Consider the following 10520-nt stretch of genomic DNA (forward strand, 5'->3'; position numbering starts at 1 on the left):
GGGTTCCTGCATGGCGGCGGTAGTGGCAGTCCATCCCACCTGGGAGCTGCCAGCGGGAAGAAATCCTTTCCTTCCTGCAGGATTTCTTCCCGCTGGTAGCTCCTGTGCAAAACGGCTTTAGCCATGACTCTGCACATGCGCAGGAAATTGAAGGTGGGTGTGCGCGAGCATTCCAGTAGGGCCGCGAATGGCTGCCCTTTACTGCCAAAAGGTATTAAAGATTAACCCTGAGTTCATGTCTTTATTCTTCTTCATGGAGCAAGTTGCCCATCTGAAAATAAACTCCTTAATTTTGAGCTGTCTATCCTACTACATCATCAGAATGAACTCAGCTTTCCTGCATCTCTACACTGCTGCCACCACTCTCATTACGGTAATTTCATCCTTTGGTCTTCAGCGCCAAGTGATAGTTCAGTTTTAAGAGCCATAAACTGTGCAATCAGCTCCTTCTTACTGAAACTGCAAATCTTTTATCTTCTTAATCATTGTGTAGGAAGAGGAACCCATCCATGTGTAATGTCCTGTAATTTTGAAATAAAAATAAAAAGATATAAATCTTGTTTCACAGGATTTTTTTTAACGAGAAAATTATTTCTGTCTTATTAAATTGTAGTGCAGGAGGAAGTTTCAAAGTTGCTACCAGCTTAGGGGGATGTGAGTGCTTGTTTATATGTATAAAACCAACAAGAACACATCTGGGCTTCATTAAACTTAGTCCTCCTTTGGCTTGGCAGATGGCGTTACATATATCTAACTAAAAATCCAACGAAATACTTTTAATCCAAAATCCAAGCCAAAAATAGTTCTTTTAAATCACCCTCTGCAAATTCATACATTTTAACTCTTAACTTCTGAATATAATTGTCATCATGTTTCCCATTTTATTTTATTTCCTGGATTTTCATAAGTAAGGCATTATTTCTCACCTTATCCCACTGCCTTAGAAGTTGCCATCTCAATTGCTCATCCATTTCTGCTAATTTAGTTTCTATAGTTAACTTTTCTCAGGATTAATTGAGCTATTCTTTAGAACCATTCTAGGATTTATTCATCTGTTCATTTAACTAACAGAACATAAAGAAGACATTTCTCATTTCCAGAAACCTCCTTCTTCAAGTTGTATTTCTTTTTGTTATTATTTGGGAGGGGGCTCACAATTTTTCTTGTTCCCCAAAACCATATGGAATCAAGGCTCTTCTTTCTCCTTGAGTTTAAACTATTATGCAAATGGTTTCTTCTTATTTCTTTATATTCAATAAATCCTGCAGTCTCATTTTATAGTAAATTTTAAAGACTATTTGTAGTCAGGGCCAGGAAAAATTACATTAAATCAGAGCCAGGATGGAGCTTGGCTTTTAAGCAGTTCTTCTTCACAGCATCCAGGCCTGCTAGATTAATTGCAGCATCAGTTCTACTCATTAAAATACATTGCCAACAGTTGTTAAATGAGCCAGAAAATCATGATGCAATTTTCAATCTCAGAGCTATTATAAAAATTGTAAAGCTACTACACAAAATCTTAAGTTCTTTTAGGAGGAACTGAAAATAGCTCCTATTCTGTTAAAAATGAATAATCACTAAATGGGTAAACTAACATTAACTATGCTAGTTTGAAAAATTCTGAGACTAGGGCAGTGTTCTCAAGGAAAACGAAGAAATTTAAAATTCTGAAATTCAGCTAAATTCAAAATTTTAATTCCTCCCTACTGAGTGGATTTAAAATTATTCAAAGTTTCAGACTGATCTAAGCCAGGCCCATACAGAATCCACAAAAAGGCAGAACTTTGGGTTTCCATGATATACAGAGCTTTTATTCCAGATACAAGCCAGGATTTCAGCACAAGGCAAGTAAATCTGATTAATGCCAGCACTGGAATCATCTGCCTTAGCCAGTATCTGGCAATTCCAAGGCCTTCCCTCACCCAGCTCATTGGAGGTTCATTTCAAAAAGCCTACCTGGCATGGCCATGCCAAGCTATGTCGGCCAGGTGAGACATCATCCGCCATTGCCAGGAATGGGAGGCATCACCTACAGCCACTCAAAGTGCCCCTTCACCATCTGCTTTCACTGGCAACCCCACCACTGTTAAGCCCATGTAAGTTGTTGCTGACATCACAACCCACTGACTTTCCCTCCAGGAATGTTGACCCTCAGACAGGGGCTCAACAGGCAGCTCCTCTTTACCAGGGGTCCACCTAGAAGACAGAATGCAGAGGAGTTAGGGTTGTCCACTCAAGGTGCTTCTCCCCACCCCCACCCTGTGGTTTATATGGATGCTTTTTATGGAAGTGCCGTATGGATGCTTTTTATGGAAGTCTTGTGGCTTGATGTCACGCACAACAACTTAGGATGCCTCGGTGAATGGATACCCCTTCCATCATACCAGGTATTGTACTCTACCCCGAAATAGCCCCGAGTCCAATATTTTGTCTATTTCATAGTGATCCATATCCACAGGCCCTGGGGGTTCAGAGAGAGGCCTGGTTCTGGTGGGCCCCATTGGCTTCAGCAGGTACTTGGAATACAGGATGGATCCTGCCTAGTAGGGGTGTCAGGTTTAAGGCCACTGTGATGGGATTGATTACCTTGGTAATAATGAATAAGCCTAGCTAGATACTTCGTGCCTAGTTTTTTATTCGCTATCCATAGCTTTAGATACTTATTGGATAGGTACACCTGGTTCCCCACCTGGAAGGGTTTGTGATCTGCTTTTCTCTTGTTGGCCTGTTGTTTATACTCTTCTGCAGCCTTCTATAAGTATAGTTTGATTTGGGGCCAGGTTACTCATATTTTATTGGCCCACTCTTTTGGAGTCTGAGGTTTTAGGTTGTAGCTCAAGTTCTGCAATGGCAGAGAACTCCATATCATACATCACTTGGAAGGGAGTGAAGCGAGTGCTCTGATGTACTGCATTATTGCATGCCACCTTGGCGAATGGTAGGAGGCCTGAACAGTCAGACTGCTGGCATGAGATGTAACATCTCCAGTAGCATTCCACCATAGCATTGGCCCTTTCAACCACCCTCGCTGCTTAAATGCCAGGAGGTTCCCCCTCTGCCAGTTGTGTTCAGGACCCATCTTCAAATTGGACTCACATCATTTTCAAAAAGAGGCCCCATGTTCGCCAGTTCCTTGCATGGTCACTATAGAGGTCAGGTACCCAATCTGCAGCCTCTCCCATCAGTACCGCCATGACTACCACTACCATCACCCACTGGGAGGGGTAAAAATCACCCATAAAGGTCCATATCAAGTATGTAAATGTCCAGTACTGGCTTTCTTTCAGACTAGACTAAGCAAGGTCTGTAAAGGATCCACAAAAATCCAAAACTTTGGGTTTCCATTATATAAGAGCTTTTATTCAAGATGCAAGCCAGGATCTCAGCAGACGACATGTAAACCTGATTAAGGCCAACACTAGAAGTGTCTGCCTTCCAGTACCTTTAATGCTATCCCCCTTTATGCTAGCCAGCATCTGGTGATTCCAAGGCCCTCCCTCACCCAGCTGATCAGAGCTCAGGTCAAAAAGCCCACCCAGCACGTTCGGGCCACGTCATCTGGGTGCAACATCATCTGCAATTGCCAGAAGTTGGAGATATCACCTGCAGCCACTCACCATGACCGTCCACCATCTGTCTTCACCAGCAACTCTACCACCATTGTGCCTGTGTAAGTTGCATCACTCACTGGTTCTCCCCCCAGGAATGTCGAGCTTCAGTCTGGGTCTAGACACAAAGTGTTTACAATGCTAAAGCAAAGGCAACATCAATCAATAGGTTTTCTCAAGACTTTTGACTCTGTACAGTTTGTACAACAATGAAAAACATCACATAATTTTATAGTTGTCTGAAGTTAATAATACAAAAGTGGACAACAAAAATCCCAACAATTGGATAGCAGCTAAGAGTTGTTCACATTTTGGTAGTCCAAATTAATACTGTACCATTTCTCAGCATATTTATTTATTTTATTATTATTATTATTATTATTATTATTATTATTAAATTTTTTGGAAGTTTCAATTCACCAGTGATGCCATTAAACTTCAGCATTTTGTTAATAAGGAAAATGAAGGAACTTCTCTGTGAAGAGTAAGAAAAAGAATCAATGCCATGTAGCACAAAATATAATTTTTAAAGGAGCTAGATGGAGTAAAATGGTACTGAACCAATTAAAAAAGAGAAAAGCAACATTGTGAAATCCGTTGGGGCAACATTCTACAGTGATTCTCCTTCTTCCTCTAATCCCTAGGCACCACTCCGAGTCCTCAGAGAGGGGCGGCATACAAATCCAATTAATAATAATAAACTATTCTGTGGATTCTGGGCCTTTAAGGGCTCTCTCCTTCTCCCTCCCAAACCCATAGCCAGACAACAGTGTCAAGCCATAATCAGATTCCTACAACCTCAAGACACTTGGAAATGACCTTGATAGCTTTACTTAGATGGCTGAGGACAGAGATTTTTATTGGCAGATTAATCCTAAACCAAGAAATAGCCTCCCCCAGCATCTTTATGTGTATATGGAAGATGAGGAGGATGGGGAGAGTCCATAAACAAGTGGAACTCACAGAATAGTGCCTAGGGATCAACCATTCCCCTCCCACCAACACCAACTGGGACTGCCCTTGCAAGGAGAACCACTGAAGAAGTATGCCCACACTATCATGTCCGTGTTGTTCATAAAGCTCAAATATGCAGGGATGTTTTCAAACAAAATGTATGCCAAAATGGCAAAGAAATGTAATTTGGTTTATTTCCAGAATTGTGTTTATATTCAAGATTGCCAGTAAGTGTTATTTTACATGAATTTAGATTATGCATAATAATCAGGAGAAGAAGCCAAGCTGCGATTAAGCACCCAAAAAAATCTCTTTTCAAACCGTTCTCCCATTTGTGTCTTTATTCTGGACAGACCAGTTAAACGTGGTGTGTGATTAAAATCTAATGTTTGAAATCTGAATTCACTGTGCCCATTTGAATAAAAGAGCTACCTATTATATAACTCTAAATTACACTGTAAAACATTTGCAGAGTTTTACGCAAACCCCAGACTGTAGTAATAATTTCTTGTTCGGTCTCAAAGGCAGGAGTATCCCTGGTTTTGAGCTTTTCTGGTGCAGTTATACAACCATATTTTAATGGTAATATAAGCAGAAAGCCTGTAACATGCAAGAAGATTAATTACCAGGATTTTCTCCTCTTAAACTGGAAATAATAATAGGTGGCTGCATTATTAATAAATAGTGGATAAAAGGAAGCAGCATTTACTAGCAAGATGTTCGACTAAATTTTATTTCATATTTTAAGAAAGTTGCGGCATCTCATAAATAGCTAATTGAAGTAGTAGAAGCAAAATGCTCCAAATTAGACTAAATCTACAATGTAAAATGGATTTCTCTCTCTTTTCCTCTCCTCCTCCTCCACAGGAGGCAGATGATCTGTGAAGGAATAAAAAATAGTTTGCTTGAACGGAGTGTATGTACTTTTCCTAGATGTACTTACAAAAATAAAATATGAATCAGGAAATCACATGGAGAGTGCACTTTTAGGATATCTGTGAATTTAACAGCTGAGATTAATTCATAAGAATGGAGCAGGAACACTCAAACTGTCAAACTATTTACTAAGACTGCATTACTATTACTATTAGTCTTCTCATTGTTCCTATCACCCATCTCCTCCCACTGAAGACTACAGGACTGTAACTTGTTGCTTGTATTTTTATTGATATTGTTTCCTTTTAAAAAAAAATAATAATATAATTTTTATTGATTTTTTAAAAAGTTTTACAAAAAACAAAACAAAAGCATAAAACATAAAAGTGTACCATCACCATATTGATATTGTTTCCTGATTGCTTATTTGTACCCTATGACTATGGTTAGGTATTGTACCTTATGATTCTTGACGAATGTATTTTTTTTTTTCTTATATGTACACTGAGAGTTTATGCACCAAAGACAAATTCCTTGTGTGTCCAAACACACTTGGCCAATAAAGAATTCTATTCTACGGTGGCAGCGACACTGGTGTTGCCGGAATGGCATTCACTCTGTATTCGCTGCTGCAGGCCATGCTGCTCTTCACCAACGCTATCGCGGTGCTGCAAGAGGAGCGCTTCCTCCGCAGGATTGGTGGGGGAACAGATCAGGGCATCGAAGGATTTGGGGAAGAGCCTGGAATTAAAGGGCAGTTAATGAATCTAATCTGATCTGTATGGATGGTTATGAGAGTGCCATTAATTGAAGTGAACACAGTGACAATTGTGCTGCTGCTATTATTTGATTGAAATTGTCTTCAGAAAATCTGGATAGCGTCTCAAGCAAACAGACTGCAGACTTATTTGTACACGGAATCCGATCTGAGCTGCTGAAGAAGCTGCATATTCGTCTCAATAAAGATGTGGTTTATATTTAAAATTCTTTAAAAAAATTACTATTCTATTCTATTCTATTGTATTCTATTCTATTCCTTGGCTTAACTTTAGAGCAGTGGTTCCCAACCTTTTTTTGGCCATGCCCACCTAAGCATCTCTAAAATCCTGGGGCCTCCCTTCCCCCCCATGACATATAATTCTTATTATTCAAAAAGTAAACTCCTACTCACATGGAGGAAGCCTAAAAGGCCATTAACTAGGTTTAAACAAGGTTCCAATTGCCCCCATTAAAAATGAAATTGCCCCCCTGTGGGGTGTGGGCCCCACGTTGGGAACCAGGAATTTAGAGGTTTATGCAATGTAACATATCATAAATACTAAGATTTTTTCCAGGAAATACAGAGCAAAGGAAAGAGGCTTTCTACAAACAACCTACGAATAAACTCAAATAGATCCATTAATTGGTAGAGGTGAATAGGCATAGAACTGAATATTGATCAGAATTCTTATACAGCTTTAACTGCAACTTATTGCTAGGATTTTAAAACTGCCGATAGCTTCAACCACTTGCCATTTTATTGTGCCTAATGAAACAACAATTATCCTAACTATCATCATAACCCAGAACAACCTGAATGATAATTTGTCAGAATAAGACAACTTGAGTGATAAGTTTAAATAATGGCATAAATAGATAATGTTTTTATAACTTTGTGGTTTTTGAAGGAAACTTGATAATAAGAAAAGAACATAATGATTGACTCATATGAACTTTAGTAATTTGCTTCTGCTTGGAAGTATTCTTAGTGTCATAAATCTCTCCAGTTTTGATGGTGCCACCCTAGAGTTGTCCTATGTGATTATGAAGACAGCACAATAGATCCATAAAAGCATTACTTTTTCTCATTGCGAAGTCATGCTCCCAAAGAATTTTAAACTAGTCCCTAAACTAAAATCTTTGCTGATGTTTGAGCTGATTTCTGAAGACTTAGAAATAACTAGAAGATGCAATCAGACAGCTTCTCATTAAAGAATGATAAAACTTTTCATTAAAAAATAATAATTATGCAAGTTAGATTTTTAATCTGTTTTTAAATGCATATTAGAAGCCAGAGCAGAGGGTGTTGTTACAGCTTCATTGGTACATTAATGCACTATACAATGTTTTATTGTGGACGCTACACAGTTATGAATCCTAAATTGAAACTATCCAACGGCCTGTAAGGCAGTAGCTTTAACCTCTAGACCACAGGTTCTCTTCCTCTCAGCTTCTACCAAGGAAGAGTTATATATTTCTTTCCATCAAATCACTCTGGTATACCCAAATATGGGAGGGAGCATACTGCTTCCTTTTTCATTATCAGCAAAAAATATGTTACACATATAGAATATAGTTTGTTGGCTATAAAAATTTAACTGCCTTGGATATGGCCCATAGAGGAGCTGAGAGGCAAAAAGGGAGCAGAATATGTTCCCTCCCAAATTAGGGCATACCAGGGTGATTTGAAAGGAAAAAAATGTGTGTTTGTGTGTGTGTGTGTGTGTGTGTGTGACTATTATAGATCTATTTCGGGGTTATTTGTCTTCATAAGCTAGATATATATATATATATATATACCTTATATATATATATATATATATATATATATATATATATATATATATATATATATATATATATATATAGACACACAGTGGTACCTCTACCTAAGAATGCTTCTACTTATGAACTTTTCTAGAAAAGAACCAGGTATTCAAGATTTTTTTGCCTCTTCTAAAGAACCATTTTCCACTTACAAACTCAAACCTTCAAAACTGTAAAAAAGGCAGGGAGAGGCCTCCGTGGGGCCTCTCTAGGAATCTCCTGGGAGGAAACAGGACTGAAAAAGGTGGGGAGAAGCCTCTGTGTGGCCTCTCTAGGAATCTCCTGGGAGGAAACAAGGCCTTCACCCTCCCTCTGATTTCCCCAATCGCATGCATTATTTGCTTTTACATTGATTCCTATGGGAAAAATTGCTTCTTCTTACAAACTTTTCTACTTAAGAACCTGGTCACAGAATGAATTAAGTTCATAAGTAGAGGTATCACTATGTGTGTGTGTGTGTGTGTGTGTGTGTGTACACATACATACATACATACACAGTATATATGTAGCACACACACATACACAATCACACTCTTTGTGTGGGTGGGTGTTGACTTGTGGAGTCCTTGTGCTCTCTGAGCTCTGAACTTCAGAGTCAGATTTATTTAATCAAAGATATTCAAATGTCTAAGAGCAAAATTGAAAAGAAATAAATTTTAATATTAGATAATAGAAAATGGAAAAGTCCCAGCAAGTGGCAACATAAGGCCAGGTGTCAGGTCTTGGAAGTGAAAAATAATTGGATCAGAGTAGTACTGAATGACAGATTACTACCAGGGAATAACAAATGCTAAGGCCAGGCATGCAATTGGAAAAAGTGTTTTGGGAGAAAGTAATTCCAACCAATTCCATGTCCTCAGGAATCAAAAATAGCTTGAAGGAAGATTTGTCAATTTAATAGTAAACAGGACCTTAGCAGCCTACAGAAATTCCAAAACTGTAGTAAAATGTTGCGGCTAGAGGATTGAACTTTATTTTTTCCATGCATGTGCGGAAGCAAAAAGAAAATCACCAAAATCTCGCACACACGCAGGTCCCTTCACAAGATTTTGCACAGAAGCAAAAAGACGCTGCGATTCGCATGCGCACACACAAGCTAACCAAAGTTGTGTGCATAGTGCACCGGTAGTGGCAGTTAATAGGAATCCACCTCTGCTTAAAATATAAGACAGTGGTACCTCAAGATACGAACCCCTCGTCTTACGAACAACTCGTGATACGAACCCGGGGTTCAGAAAAATTTTGCCTCTTCTTACAAACTTTTTTCGAGTTACGAACCGGCGTTCGGAGACAGCTGGAAGCCGCGTGGCTATTTTAAAAGGTCACAGCCAGGCGGCGGGGCTTCCCAGCAGCCTCCCGAACGCCGATTCGTAACTCGAAAAAAGTTCGTAAGAAGAGACAAAATTTTTCGGAACCCCGGGTTCGGTTCGGGAGGTTTCTGGGAAGCCCCCCAGCCCGGCTGTGACCTTTTAAAACAGCCGTGCGGCTTCCCAGCTGTCTCCCGAAGCCGAACGCCAAAGCCGAACTTCCGCATTCGGCGTTCGGAGACAGCTGGGAAGCCGCACGGCTGTCTTAAAAGGTCACAGCTGGGCTGGGGGGCTTCCCACCCACCCCAAACCCCGAACTTTTGCCGAACTTCTGGGTTCGGGGGTTGGGGGGTGCTGGGAAGCCCCCCAGCCCAGCTGTGACTTTTTAAAACAGCTGCGTGGATTCCCAGCTGTCTCCCGAAGCCGAACGCCAAAGCTGAACTTCCGCGTTCGGCGTTTGGAGACAGCTGGGAAGCCGCACGGCTGTTTTAAAAGGTCACAGCCGGGCTGGGGGGTTTCCCACCCACCCCCTGAACCCCAAACTTTTGCCGAAGTTCCGGGTTCGGGGATCGGGGGTGCTGGGAAGCCCCCCAGCCCGGCTGTGACCTTTTAAAACAGCCGCGCAGCTTCCCAGCTGTCTCCCGAAGCCGAACACAAAAGCCGAACTTCCGCGTTCGCCGTTTGGAGACAGTTGGGAAGCCGCACGGCTGTGTTAAAAGGTCACAGCCGGGCTGGGGGGCTTCCCACCCCACCCCCGAACCCCGAACTTTTGCCGAACTTCAGGGTTTGGGGGTTGGGGGGGTGCTGGGAAGCCCCCCAGCCCGGCTGTGACCTTTTAAAACAGCCGCGCGGCTTCCCAGCTGTCTTCGAACGCCGAACGCGGAAGTTCGGCTTTGGCGTTCGGCTTCGGGAGACAGCTGGGAAGCCGCGCGGCTGTTTTAAAAGGTCACAGCCGTGCTGGGGGGCTTCCCAGCACCCCCTCAAACCCTGAACTTTTGCCGAACTTCCGGGTTCGGGGTTCGGGGTGGTGCTGGGAAGCCCCCCAGCCTGGCTGTGACCTTTTAAAACAGCCGCGCGGCTTCCCAGCTGTCTCCGAACGCCGAACGTGGAAGTTCGGCTTTGGCGTTCGGCTTTGGGAGACAGCTGGGAAGCCGCGCTGGGGGGCTTCCCACCCCCCCGAATCCCGAAC

The 10520-nt window shown here is 41.5% G+C and overlaps 1 pseudogene; it reads left to right on the forward strand.

Moving 5' to 3' along the window:
* The first annotated feature begins 6043 nt into the window (after window positions 1-6043).
* Window positions 6044-6292, forward strand: LOC139162724 (immediate early response 3-interacting protein 1 pseudogene; annotated as a pseudogene).
* Window positions 6293-10520: the final 4228 nt, after the last annotated feature.

Source organism: Erythrolamprus reginae, chromosome 1, assembly GCF_031021105.1.
Source record: "Erythrolamprus reginae isolate rEryReg1 chromosome 1, rEryReg1.hap1, whole genome shotgun sequence".
In the NCBI taxonomy this organism is placed as follows: Eukaryota; Metazoa; Chordata; class Lepidosauria; order Squamata; family Dipsadidae; genus Erythrolamprus; species Erythrolamprus reginae.